General features: G+C 40.9%; 1 long non-coding RNA gene across 1 annotated transcript; it reads left to right on the top strand.

Annotated features, from left to right (window-relative positions):
- The first annotated feature begins 269 nt into the window (after window positions 1-269).
- LOC130684225 (uncharacterized) lies at window positions 270-12,185 on the top strand. The gene is made up of 3 exons (XR_008998412.1): window positions 270-771; window positions 10,378-10,453; window positions 10,934-12,185. It is a non-coding gene; the product is annotated as an uncharacterized LOC130684225 (long non-coding RNA).
- Window positions 12,186-14,411: the final 2,226 nt, after the last annotated feature.

Here is a 14,411-nt window from a genome sequence, read left to right as displayed (position 1 = left end):
GAGACACATGCAGAAGGCCACGTGACCACAGAGGCAGAGGTGGGAATGATGCAGCTGCAACACAGGACCCAGGGATGGGGAGCCACCGCCAGAAGCTAGGAAGAGGAATAAGAGGGCTCTACCTAGTCTCAGAGGGAGTATGACACCACTGATACCTTAATTTTGGCCTTCCAGCTCCACAATTGTGAGAGAATACATTTCTGTTGTTTTTAAGACAACCAGTTTATGGTATTTTGTTGTGGCAGCCCAAGGACACTAGTGCAAGGCTCCTCATAGACTTCCTGTTGCGTGGTCTTAAGCCATGCAGAGGCCTAATTAATTACCCAGATGCTGGTACAGTGGGAAATAGGGAGAGGAGGGAGGAGCAAGGTAGTTCTTATCTGCATTATCTGATCATAAACCTGAGGACTGACCCATCTTTCATCTGCCCGTGTGGTGATTAGCTTGGGTGACCAAAGCACTCCTACTCTGTATGAATAGGAGCAGCACGGCATAGCGACTGATTATGTGAACCATCTCTATTTCCCCTCATTACATTCTTGCCTTTATCACCTTATCATATCCATATGGCAAAGGAAAGAGGCTGAGAGCTCAATATCGGAGTCCAGAAGCACAGTAGGATGTTCTTGGAAATCAACTCCAAGACTTCAGGGACAACACATGGCACCAGACAAATACAAAGAATCCACCCTTGATTCGTCTAGTTGAGGAAGTAATCATGGGGATTGAAGCCAGCTGGGCACCATGAGGTTAGAAGTACTGGGAACAGTGGTAAGTTGAAAAGTATTCAAGTAGGATCTTTTTCTTTAAACACTACCTCTTCTTCCTGATTCTCCTCCCTGCCCTCAACACTGTCTCCCTCTCCTCCCCTCCCTCTCTCTCTCTGCTGGATGAATTCTGTGGACCACCAGTTCCCAATGCAGATGTTCTGGGAGGACTCAGGTCCAGGGCCACCTCTCGTGTCCTAAACTGGCATCCTGTGTCTCGCTGGGGCAAGTCTTAGTGCTCTGACTCCTTCCAGAAGCTCTCGGCCTGTGGCTTTGCTGATCAGAGCATCAGAGTTGTCCCATGACCGACCAGGGGTTGCCATAGATGCCTGCCAGGCTACCCAGGGGGCCTTAACTTCAGAAGGTATCTTGGGCCATGACCTCCTGGACTCCTTCTTCAGTTGCTCTGGATGCCACCTGCTTGTCTCCCTTTTCCAGATCTGCCAACCTGTACTTGTCCCTCTGGGGGTTTCATTTCCCCAGAGCAGTTTCAAAGAGGAATGAACACACCAGTCCTCCTTTCTGGCTGTTTCCTGAGCTTCCCCTCAAGTCTTACTCCACATGTAGGAAGTTTCTTTTCCTCTCTGTTTTCTCCCCTGCAACCCACAGTAGGGGAAAGATGAGGTTCCAGAGATACAAATCATGAGCAGTTACAAAAACTCACAGGTGGTGGCAGGGCTGAGCGTTATTACCCACTTTAGTTCCTCTGCATTGCTACTCTGCGCCCACAGTTCATGGCTTTCTAGGAGGTTCTATAGGATGACTTATGTCAGTTGTTACCCTTCCATCCTTGAGACTGGAGTTTATTAATTCCCCCCATGCTTTTTTTCAAATGAAAGAACAACCAAAAGATATGGTCTTGGTGATATGTTTGACAAAATGTTGCAGATTCATTAGACCTGTTACTGCTAAGTATTTAAACCAGGTATTAAAAAAATAAGCTTTTCAAAATGTCTCCTGTGAGTCATGCTGCAGGGCTGTGTGACCTCACTATGGACACTGGAGAATGTCCCTCATTTTGGAGGAAATAAAGGTCAAGTACACCAGGAATGTGGGATGACAAAAGGGCAAATATTGTGTGATTCCATTTACATGAGGCACCTAGAGTAGTCAAATCACAGGGACAGAAAGTAGGACAGTGGTGACCAGGGACTGAGGAGGGGGAGGGAATGGGGAAAGTAGTGTTTAATGGGGACAGTTTCAGCTGGGGAGGATGAAAAAGTTCTTGAGATGGATCGTGGTAATGGCTGCAAGGCAGTGTGAATATACTTAATGCCACTGAACCGTACATTTAAATATGCTTTAAATGGTAAATTTTATGTTATATATATATGTTTATATTTAATACACACACACACACAATGTGGGATCCATAACCTAAAGTAAGAGTGAAAGGCGGGAGAGTGAAGGGCGCCCAGGGCAGGTCCTGGAAGACACCATTCCTGGACCTTGGTGTGGCAGCCGTCCTTTCTCACTGAAATTATCTGAGAAACAGACAACTCCGAGATAGTACGGCTTGGTGAAAGCAGTCTTTCACAGGCCTCTCAATAAACATTCTGTAGCTGTGAATCTACACAATGAAATCGGTGGCTTTTCATACGAAAAGGAAAAAAAATAGTAACACAAAACTACTCGCCAAATAATGCAAAACTAACACTCTTGTTTTCTCTGGCTTCTCACAGCCAGCCCAAAGGTTCTTTATTTGTAATGCAAATATAAGAAAACAGAGTATTCTTGAGTCCCTTTTGAAATTTTCTTTTGAAACCAACAGTTTCCTGGAGAGATTTATTAAATTCTTAGAAATTGCCAAGCAGCTACTTTTCACATAATAGAATTTTGCCTCAATGAAGATTTTTAAATGCTTTGGCTTTCAAGAAATATCTGTGCAAAAGTATGATTACACTTTCTCCCATTAATATTGAGGTCCATGTTACGTGAGAATACTTTTGAGAACATTAACATTATAATATCATCCTGAAATTTTTCATTAAGAAAAAGTCATTCTTCATATACTTACAGCAATTAATTATTAAACACTACAATAAGCTATTCCAATCTTATTCAAATAAACTCTGAAAATACCAACCGAATGTTAACTTCCTCGGCAGACTTCCCCAGAATTTCAGAGAATGTACAGGCTCTTTAGAATCATGGTTTAGAGAATCAGACTTGGCTAGAGTCAGACAGAATTGGTTTATAACCTTAGCCTGTGACTTAATGGCTTGTACGAACTTGGACAAGTCACTTAATTTTCCTGAGTCTCAGTTTTCTAGTCTATAAAATGGGACTGATGAGAATTTATATCCAACAGAATTGATGGGAGAATATATGAGATATGAGACTCCAAAGGGGAAGTGGCTGGGCACCTGCTGTTGTTTCCTTTGGACTTTTGTTTATGTTTTGATTTCTGGGTCATATATAGGATTTCCTAGTAAGATCTGAACAAAAAATGAAAATTTTGAAAATCGTTGTGATAATGTATGCAAAGAACAGTGTTGGTGCACATTAAGAGCACCAGTAGTGGTAGATTCATTCATTCAAAGCCAATTCACTATTCATCCATCCATTTATTCATCTATTACGAAAAACACTTTATGAAAGCCTCCTCTATGCTAGGAGCTCTTCTACCTCTGAATGAGATGGACAAAGATTTTGCCCCCATGGAGCCCCCATTCTAGTCAGGAGAGTGTGAAAATAAAGAGGGAAACACAAAATTCAGTGTGAGTTATTAGGGTTGGGAAGCAAATGATCATGGTGATGGGGTAGGGAATGATGGAGGAAGAAGGCAAGCTTATTTTTAATTACTCATTTAATAATCAGTGATTATTCATAGTGGGGAGGGGAGTTGGCATTTGAGTGGAAACAGGAAAAATTTGAAGTCAACCATGAAAAGATGAGGGGGAATGGTGTACTTACAAATCCAACTGGAATTAATTTGGAAATCAAACATTTTAGGAAAAACTTTATGAAGGGAAGTGTGGCAAATTCTGCCTGCCCAGTTCTTTAGGTTTTAGGGTCTCGGGCCTGACTTAAAGGCCTCCGGTGCTGGATGCGGGTTGTGTGCTCTTGAGCCCACCATCCCTAACGTATCTATCAGGTGGCCAGCTCCTAGCTTAGCTCTTGCACCAACAGCAGGCTCTACGGTAGCATCCATTTTTGGAACAGCTGAAATGTGTCCTTGATCTCTGAGAGGTATGTAGACATGGCCCTTGAAATACAACATCAAATGATATCATGGTTGATATCAGCAGAGAGAACCCTGCTTTATCTACATCTACTTCTAGCCACATAGGATGTTGAGGCTTTGGGGCTCTAGAAACAACAATGAGGTTAGGGATCCAAATTAGTGAATGAGCAGACAGTGTAGGCAAAGCTAAGGGCCAAGGCAGAATGGCAGAATTCAAGCATCAGCTCAGAAACATGAAGAGATGGTAACATCAGGGGTTCAAACCTGGGATGACGGAGGCTAAGGGGCTTAAGAATTCTCTGAGCCATGGAAACATAGCCATTGCTCTTCTAAATAGAGTGTCTGCTGCTTTGGTCTTGGGTGGGGAAGTTACTGGTTCAGTCTCTGACTGGAGTTGTTTGTGAGAGAAGTCTTGGGTCTTAACCAAGTTAGACTGAATCATCAAAAGAAAGGAGGTGAAACTGTTTACTTGTTGGGTCCAAGTAATTCAGAGTATTAACTGAATGTGTAGTATTTGCTCCGGATTATGCTAGACATTATGGGGGACTCATTTTTGGTATTCTGTAGAAACAATGGAATCCCCTAACTTCCAAGCCCTAAAAGGCCTTGGGGTCTGACCTTTTGGAATCTCTCTCTCTAAAAGGATTCTAGATTAGGTTCCACCATTTACTGTAGTGTGAACAGTGGGGATATGATTTAACTCTTCAGAAATGATTTCTTCCTCTGAAAACTATAAATAATTCTTGTCCTGTCTGATAATGTACATGTAGATACCTTATAAGCTGTCTAAGTCTTTGCAAACACAGGGCTTTGTTCGTTGTGGTCCTGAGAGGAGTAAAAGAGGCCATGGGAGTAATGAGTAGTGGAGGATGACCCACATGGATGTGGCCACCAGGGCTGGGTCCTCACCTGTAACAGAACCTTGGTGATGGTGAGTTCTTACTTATGTTTGGAAATGTGGAGTCCTCAGATTTGGGGATCCTTAGATTCAGTTCTGTCACTGGGTTCAGAATGATCAGGTCCTGGGAGATTGACCCATGATCCTCAAATTTGAAAGAGACTGATGTAACCAGACCACCAATGATTTATCCTAATGCTCTTCCAGCATTAAAATGCTGAGATCCTTTGATTGTGTGATAACCTTCATTCTGTGACTAATGCATTCTACCTAGAGCCTGGGTTTGAGTTAAAACATGCAACTCCATGCATTTTTTAGGCTTGGGAACATAAGTTCAGCCCCTCCTTTTGCTTATGAAGAAAAGTGACCAACATAAAGTTCAACAGCACCCCACAGGTTACATAACGTTTCAGGGAGGTGGAGGGGAGAGCAGGGCAGAGACCCCCCATGTGTTCAGTTTTACCACTTCTTGGGGGAGACCTGGTATAAGAAACTAATTTTAGACCACTTTTACTAGTCATTGTTCTCCCATTAAGTGGCTTCTAAAAAAATGTCCTTACACAGCCTTGATTCAGACATTTATAAGGTGTTGGTACATTTTTTTAGAGTACAATTGGAGGAATAAATTTGGCTTGCCTGTTAATACTAAGATTAGACTCTTGGTGTACTAATTTGTATGAACTCCCTCATAGACCCTCGTTGATATTTGGATGCCTACCTGCCCACCACATTCACATTTCTCCATTGATCAAGAGGGAAAACTAAAATCTAAAAAATTTACCAATTACCTTTTTATTATAGAAAATGTGCATGGGAATCCCCAGAGAAAAAGAAATGAACTACTAAAATGTTATGAACATGAAGCTAGATTTTCCTTCATTTGCCCCAGAAAACATAAGAGAGTCCCTTCATGTGCTAATTTAATAATATGCCAGAGGTATGTGGCTGTGGTCATAATCCAGAGACTCACTGTATTTTCAGAGGGGGGTCTCTAGCTGAACTGCTTTTCAATAAGACATTTTAAGGGAAAGGGAATATGCAGGGTCAGGACAGTGATCCTCACAGACCTCAACAAACTAAATGTCATTCCCAGTAGCATTTGAAGGATCAGTCTGGCAAGATGGGTTCCCTTATAGTAGTTTTGATGGCCACTCAACACTATTCTCTTCCACCTCCTGACTAGCTATTTATTGATAACAACTATGTTGTATAGCACTAATAGTTTATAACAGTTTACAAAACATACTTGCACTTTAAAGGAATCTTATTTAATTCCTTGAAGACTCTGGAAAGTAGAATTGATCATCTTCCCTTCAGAAATGAGGAAACTGAGTCCAGAGTGGTTCAGTCACTTTTCCAAGGTTACCTGGCTGGCAGGTCAGAAAAAGAACTAGACTAAGACCCTAAGATCCATTTCTTCTGACTATGGACCTTTCTTTCTTGATCACATTTCATCTCTTGTGGGGGAGGTGAAAACATACTTCTTAACATATATTTCACTTCAAGGAAACCTAATTCAAATGCACAGGAAAGATTAATTAAGGTGTTATTCACTTTAAAAAAAAGATTCACAACAAAGCTCTATCAGGATTTCCAATGTACTTAAAATCTGATCTAATTTACTGGTTACTGTTCATATCATTTTAGGAAAGACAACTCCGGCAGTTTGTTCACCCGAGGGGGCTAAGGATGAGGAAGGGAAGCCATGTTTGTTTTCTCTAATGGCCTCAAACTGGCAGATCCCTCAATAACCTTCAGGTGGTGCCATTGGCTCAATCCCCTTCTTGTGAGGGTGTGGTCTGCATTCAAGCCAAAAAATATTTCATTGCCCAGATGCTGGGGACTTCGATACTCCAGTGAGTTGTTTATCTTGTTTTAGGAATGATGGGTAAATTCAGGAAGGATTTGAGCCTTTTTATTGTTGCTGTTGCTAATGATTACGTTTTGAATACTGACAGAAGAATGCATTTCAATTGCTTAAGCTGGACTGAATCAGAGAAGACATTTAAAAAATGAGGTAGAATCATTCTCTTAACAAGATTAGTCCAGAGGTTGACGACTAAAGAAAACAGAGAAAACCTAAAAGGAAAGACGAAAAGGACTTCCACTAGGGTAACCCCATCTTACTGAAAGCTCAACCCTGTCGTATTGCTTACATAGTCATGTCAGGGAGATTGGCTGCTTGCAGGGTGTGATTAAAGCTATGTCTATACAATAGCAAAATACCAAACTGAAAAGTGAGTGATTCAATTAATAAACTGTTTTGTTTCTTTCCTAAAAGATGCTGAATAACTGGTTTTGTAGCATTTTCCTCATTAAACTGACTGAACCAACCTGTTGGTCTGGTATCACAGGGTCCATGGAATCTTTTTGAAGGTTCCTTCTCTTTGCTTTTAGATGTTCACTTGTTGATTTATTTTTTCTACCTGGCCTTAACTTGGAGTCCTCCAACAATCCCTAGGACTTATGAGAACACCATCAAAAGGTGTCCATGGATTTCAGGGGAGCTTCATGAAATGCACCCCAAGCATCCTGAAATAAATAACTTTATTCAGTGATTATCACACAGTTTCTTCATTTCCTAATTTTTGCTTAAATGGATCCCATCTGTGTGTTTGAGGATCAATGTGGGTGGGAAAGCCAATTACATCAATATTTTATTTTCAGAAAAATAGCAGGCAGGAAGGTCCACTGAGACCCATTACATTTTTGGAGTTTAGTACAATTGAGTGCTATTAAATAAACCATTGGCATATAATCAACTGCCATTTATTTTGGTGCAGAATGATCTGTGGCAGTAGATAGAAACCATTCAATATAATCGACAAACAGATAGTTCATAGCCTTAAATTAGTTAGCCTATTTTTGTAATGAATAGAGACTTAATTTGAGTTTTCTCATCCTGGGAACATGAAACAAAATTATATCATACAGTGAGTAACGGTTTGAAAAATTTTAATTTAGTTTGGCACCGTGAGCTTTTCTAATTACAGCTGACTCTTCACACAGCAGAGACAGTGACCCGAGCCCAGGAGCAAAACAGCTGCTTCTCACCTGCAGACTGATTATCGAACTAATTATTCCTCAAATAATTTTATAATATTCATGCTGAATGTAATTCTGGACCTCCAAGTACAGGCTTGTGTCATTTATAGTGTACACGCTGTATTGCTCATTCCTGCACCCACCCACCACGCCCTGTGTCGGGGACCTGACGTACCCGCACTGCCTGGCAGGGAAATTTGTTTTGAATTTTGTATTTGCTTTGAGCATTCTGAACTCATGTTTCCAAGTGCAGTGCGGCCAGTTTTGCTTATGGCCCGGAGAGCGTTTATAAAACCTTGAATCATTTGTCAACAGTTCGAAATTCGAGATTTTACATCAGCATCAGGATGCCTGACTTTTCTTAGGAAATGGACCGTCTGACAATGCTGAACCCCTTCTTTCAAGAGACGCTAATGAGCTAGAGTTAAATAACAAATTCCTCATCCAGAAAGGGTGTGAGCTTGCCACATCTCCATAGCCAATGTGGGTCTTGGCCTCAGCTGCTGATCACCATTCTACACCTGTCACATTCAGTTTATCACCTCCTGCTTCTAAGGATTTTACTAATTTCATGGGCTCTAAGTATTCTTACTTTTAGAGATCTCACTTCACATGATATAAAACATATTTAACCCTGTCTTGCCAATGGGTTTCAGCCCCGGGCAAGTTTGCTGTGGATTCAATGTGACCAAAGAAATTGACAGCAGAATGTTCTTGGGGTGAAAGGTTTATACCCAACTTTATTTCCAGGTGGCAGGTCAGTCACTAAAATCCCATTCACTCAGAGCGAGTCTGCATGCAGCAAGCTGGTCTCTGCCTCTGGGCCCCTCTGCCCACATAGCTGTCCTCTGGGCCCCTCTGTCTACACAGTCATCCCACACAGCCATCCTCTGGGCCTCTGTCCTCAGCACTGCCACCACTTCAGCCTCTGCTCTCCTGCAGCCTTGCAGCCCTGCCACCATGTTGCACCCAGAGCACTGGGCAGAGCTCCCCATATAGAGTCAACAGCCATGCATTGCCCACAGGTGTATAGTGAGCTAGTCAACCAGGGCCAGGTGAGAATCCTGGCCATAGGAACTCTCATTTTATCCACAAACCTCCATGAAATACTTTTTTTTTTGGCCATGAAGGAATTGGTAAAGATTTTATGCTTTTTCTTTTGAGAACAATTTCAGCTTTTCTGTTTTCATATTTTGGAGTGTACATAGATATTTATATATAAAATATAGGCATACATATATATATAATATGTACATAAATGTATGATATGTGTACATATATAATATATATGTAATATATATTAATATATATTCCTCCTACCCCCGATTTTCAGACATTCTCATGGGCCCTTTAAAAGTACATGGGCCCAAGGTACTGTGCTTGAATCGCTTCTGGAGTCAAGTGGTCCTCTAGATCCCTATAGGTATAATAGGTTGTGACCTCTGGCTGGGCACAAATAGACATGTTAGAGAGATTAGACAAGACTAGGCAGTGTCCCAAGGGATGAGGGAGGCAGAGACCACTGACACTAGGGTCACCGGAAACATGTGGCTTCCTAGATCTTAATGAGTTTTGAATTTGGGGTTTCCTTAAGTGACAGACCGACCTGGGCCTCACTTGCACCCTGCTTTTAGTTTGCATTGGGATGGTGCTGGGGGTTGGGCAATGGTTCTGGGCATCAGACATTTTAAGACTTTGTTATGTGCAAGCACATGCACATTGGAGGGATCATTTTACACATTTATTTGGGGGTATCCTCTGTAAACAGGCCCATGGCGTCTCTGAGGTCTGTGGGATTTCTGGACAGGTGGTTGATGTCTCCCTATGACTTTCTGTAGCTCAACGGCTCTTCCCAGCTCTCTTGAAAAGCCCCCGAACCCAAGTGCATGAGAGCGTTGTAAGCCCCTTGATGAGAGGAGGGTAGGAGCTTAGTACTGACCCTGATGTCCTCATGTGATGCCCCTTAAGTTACTTTCTCTCTGTGTTGTCCATCTTACTGCAAGATAGAATCACTTGGGGACATTATTAAAAGTGCAGCTGCCCAGCACCTCCTCCCACCCCCAAGACACAAACTTAAGTTTTAAGCCAGGAAAGAATTCAGAGTGTCTTTCAACTTGATGGTTAAAAAACAAATCTTTATTTTCTCTAATCTCTAACTAAAATATAGTATTTTACTCAATTGTGATGATTGGCAGCTAACCACCAGAGTATCAGTAATGCCCATGACTTGTCACCGGTGGAAATCAGATACTTGCATGTATATCACAGTGTTTGTGGGTAATTTGAAATGTCTTTTATGCCTCTTGCTACTTCAAAATCAAAACAGTGATAAATCAACAACTAGATGTTATTATTTAATACAATAAAAATTGTAATAAAAAAGCTTATGTATTATTATGTCATCTGTTTTTTTTCTTTAACATTTTGATAACTGTATCCTGATATTGGCTGTCTTTGTAATTTGATGTATTTTATTTTAGATATTTAAAAACATTCTTCTGGGAAGGCGTCCATAGAATTTACTGGACTGCCAGAGAGATTGATGTCACAAGCAAGGTTAGGAAGTCTGGACTGGGGCTGAGACCTGGCTGATAAGCAGATCTACCCTTTAATGATCAGGAAGATGCAGATTCCATGCTGATGGAGGAGCTGGAGGAAAAGCCCTTGGGTGGGAAAGGACCTGGAGATTTAAGAACAGAAGGAAGCTAGTAGGTTAGAGGCGAGGCTATGGCAAACCAGCAAGTAGATGTGAATGGTTAACTAAGTGGGGTCAGGGCAAGCGATTGGAGGGTTTCATTAGGAATGATATGATTATGATGGCTGGGAGTAGAAAGTTTACTTGAAGAAAAGTGTCTTAAGCAAAAAAACTTCCCACAAAAATCCAGGCATAGGTGGAATTACAAAAGATAACCATATTAGAATACAGGCACCGAGATATATCTTAAAATTGTTATATAAAAATATATGCATTTCATTAATGCATTAAATAACAGGATCTAATGGTAGATATATAACAATCTACCTATTCTTTAGCAGGAATAGAACAGCAAAGTTGGAAGATTCATACTTCCTAACTTCAAAACTTACTGCAAAGCTACAGTAGTCAAGAGAGTGTGATGCTCGAATAAGGAGAGACATAAATTAATGGGTATGATTTAGAGTCTAGAAACAAGCTCTTATGTTTGCTGTCAACTGATTTTCAACAAGGGTGCCAAAATAATGTAATGGGGAAAGTATGGCTATTTTAACAAATAATGCTGGGGTAACTGCATATCCATATACAAAAAAAAAAAAAGAAAGAAAATGGAGTTGGACCACTTGTCCTGCCACACACAAAAATTAACTGAATCATAGACTGAATGGATCTTAGACCTAAACAAGAGCTTAAGCTATAAAATTGTTATAAGAAAACACGGACTAAATCTTCATGACTTTGGGTTAGATGACTTTAAATATAACACCAACAGCACAAGTGACAAAACAAAAGTAAATTAGATTTCACCAAAATTAAAAACTTCTATGCTGCAAGTGATGCCATGAAGAAAGTTAAAAAGGCAACCCACAGAATAGAAGAAAGTACTTGCAAGTCACATATCGGGTAAGGGATGAGCCTCCAAATACAGGAAGAACTCTTACAACTCAGTATCAAAAAGACAACTCAACTAAAAAATGGGCAAAAGATTTGGATAGATTATTTCTCCAAAGATGGTACCTTCATGACGGAGAAGCACTTGAGAAGATGCTCAACATCACTAGCCATAGGAAAATGCAAATCAAAATCACAATAAGATACCATTTCATGTGAGGATGGCTACAATTAAAATGACAAGAGAGTAGCAGATGTCAGCGAGAGTGAGGAGAAATTGGAGCCCTTGTACCTTGCTGATTGAGAATGTAAAATAGTGCAGCCACTTTGGAAAAACAGTTTGGCAGTTCTTCAAAGTACAAAGCATAGAGTCATCACGTGATCTAGCAATTCCACTTCTAGATATGTGCCCAAGATAAATAAAAGCATATGTCTACACAAAAACTTGTACACAGGTATTCGTAGCCATATTATTCATAAGAATCCCAAAGTGGAAAAAACCCATCAGCTTGTGAGTAAACAAAAGTGACACACTCTTACAATAGATGCCACAATACAAGGGAATGAAGTATTGATGCATGTCACAACTTAAAGCAGTATATGGTGTTAAAGAATTCAGCCACACATGTGTTGTATAATTCCACACGTAGCAAAGACAAAGTAGATTAAGGAGTAAAATGGGAGTGACTTCAAATGGGCACAGGGTTTTGTTCAGAGGTGATGAAAATGCTCTAAAATTGGGTAGTGGTCATGGTTGCAGAACTCTGAATATACCCTTTAAGTAGGTGAACTTTATGCACCATGAATTATACTGCAATGAAGCAATTAAAAAGAGAAAGAATAGAATCAGAGAAACCATCAGAAGTTTCTCCAGTAGTCTGAGAGAGAGGTGATAGTGGTTTGGATAGGAAGGCAGTTAGAGACATGAAGAGGTGAATGGATGTGGGACCTCTCTGTTTAGTGGTAGAGTTGTTAAGACGTGCTGGTAGAGTAGACAGGGTTAGTGGGGAAAAGAGAAATGTTAAGAGATGGGCAGCCTTGGATCTCCCTGGGTGGTCCTGTCTTGTTCTGTGCATCTATCATTCCACACCTGAGTGGTCTATGAGAATACCCAGCTGGGTTATTTGGGTGCTAGCTGGTTGGCTCATGGCATGGAGAACTTATGAGATCAAACTGCAATTATATACCTGATGGTTGATGTAGTATTTCCTTTGTTAGAAAACAAATGGAAGTGTCCAGGACTCAGTAAGAATGATGTCTCTGAATTTTCTCTTCATTCTGGAAAAGTTGACTATTTGCAGGGCTCTTGAAGAATAATAACCACTTTTAGTACAAAATGGTCCTATATAGGTCAAAACCATTTTTCTTCCTCATAAGCATTTCCTCTGAGTGTCGAGGTTCTGCTTTCAAGTTTAAAGCAGGTTTTTTAGTGGTATCATCTCTTTTAAAACTGGATCAGAAGGTGAATATTATGGAGAGACTAAAATCACCTGGGTAACCATCATAAAAGACACACACATTTTAAAGACCACAGCACTACTGAGATAAGAAACTTACAGTGTAATTTCAGCCCAAGCTGAGAACATTTATTCTCCACCCCACCTGGCTTTCTTGATGAGAAATAAGAACGGACATTCGAAGAGGGGGAGAAGGGAGTATAATATCCAAAAGGACTTCTTTTCATCAGAATCCAGCTCAAACATTATTACCAAGAGACTTGTGAAATGCACGACCACCCTGAAAGAACATGCTGTGTTTGCTCAAAGTGACAAATTGCCATCCGGTATCCTTGTTTTAGTTTGGAAAACTATGGGCACTGTGTGTAGCCAGGCGACCCAGAGATAGAGCACACTGTGGGTTCATGCAAGAGAAAGTAAAGTTGCCTTTACTGAAGTCTTTACTCCCAAGGTAGAGGAACATTGGCGAAGCATGAGAATAAAATTCCTTTGCGGATAGACTGTCACCTGGATAGAAGGCAGTATTTGACTCACATGAGGGTAGAAGGGAGGAAGAAAGCATAGTCTCCCCTTAGAGACCAGTCCCTCAGTCAATGAAAGGCAGTGTGGTCTAATAGTTATGAGCACTAGCTCTCTGACCAGACTGCCTGGGTTTAAATCCCAAGTTCTTTGCTTATGATGTGTATGGCACAAAGCAGATTGCATAACTGTTCTGCACTTTAGATTCCAGTGCAGACAGCACTACCTAATTCATAGGGTTGCTTTGAGGATTAAATGAGCTTATGTATATATAAAATGTTTAGAACAGTGCCTTGGCCCATAGGTACCTTGAGCTCAATAAATGTTAGCTATTATTTAGCATCTGTCATGTGCCAGGGACCTTACTAGATTCTGGGGGTGCAGTAGTAGGCAAGCAAGAAAAGATCCCTGTATTTACAGAGCTTATAATCCACTGGAGTGTTATTTGCATAAATACCCTCATGGCATATGTGATCCAAAGGGAAGAGACACTGTTTCAGACCGTCCTAACTTCCACTTCCCCTGTTACGACAAGTTTATTTATGACAAAGATATGGAATCTGAATGTATGTACAGAAAAGTCAAAAGGTGATTCTCAGTAACGTGGCTACTCAAATGAATCAGTGTTGCTGATGGACATCCTTAGGGGTGGAAATAAGTCTCTATGTCACTGGCTCTAACCTCAGGGGGTGTTGCGTGTGCCAAGGTCTTGCTTCCTGGCTCACGGGTGGCTGTTTTTGGAAAGGCAAGGTGTGGGCGGAAAGGTAAGTTTTCCAAAGGGAATTATACATGTGGCAGTGTTGGGTTTTCTGTTTGCTCTCAGTCCAACTGCTTCTTTCTCTCTCTCTTTTTTTTTTTTTTTTCCTTCTGATGAGAACTTTTAGGATTTATTCTCTTAGCAACTTTCAAAAATACCATACAGCATTGTTAACTATAGTCGTGTTGTACATTA

The sequence above is a fragment of the Manis pentadactyla genome, chromosome 6 (assembly GCF_030020395.1).
Source record: "Manis pentadactyla isolate mManPen7 chromosome 6, mManPen7.hap1, whole genome shotgun sequence".
Lineage (NCBI taxonomy): Eukaryota > Metazoa > Chordata > Mammalia > Pholidota > Manidae > Manis > Manis pentadactyla.
This window is presented reverse-complemented; position numbering and strand designations above follow the sequence as displayed.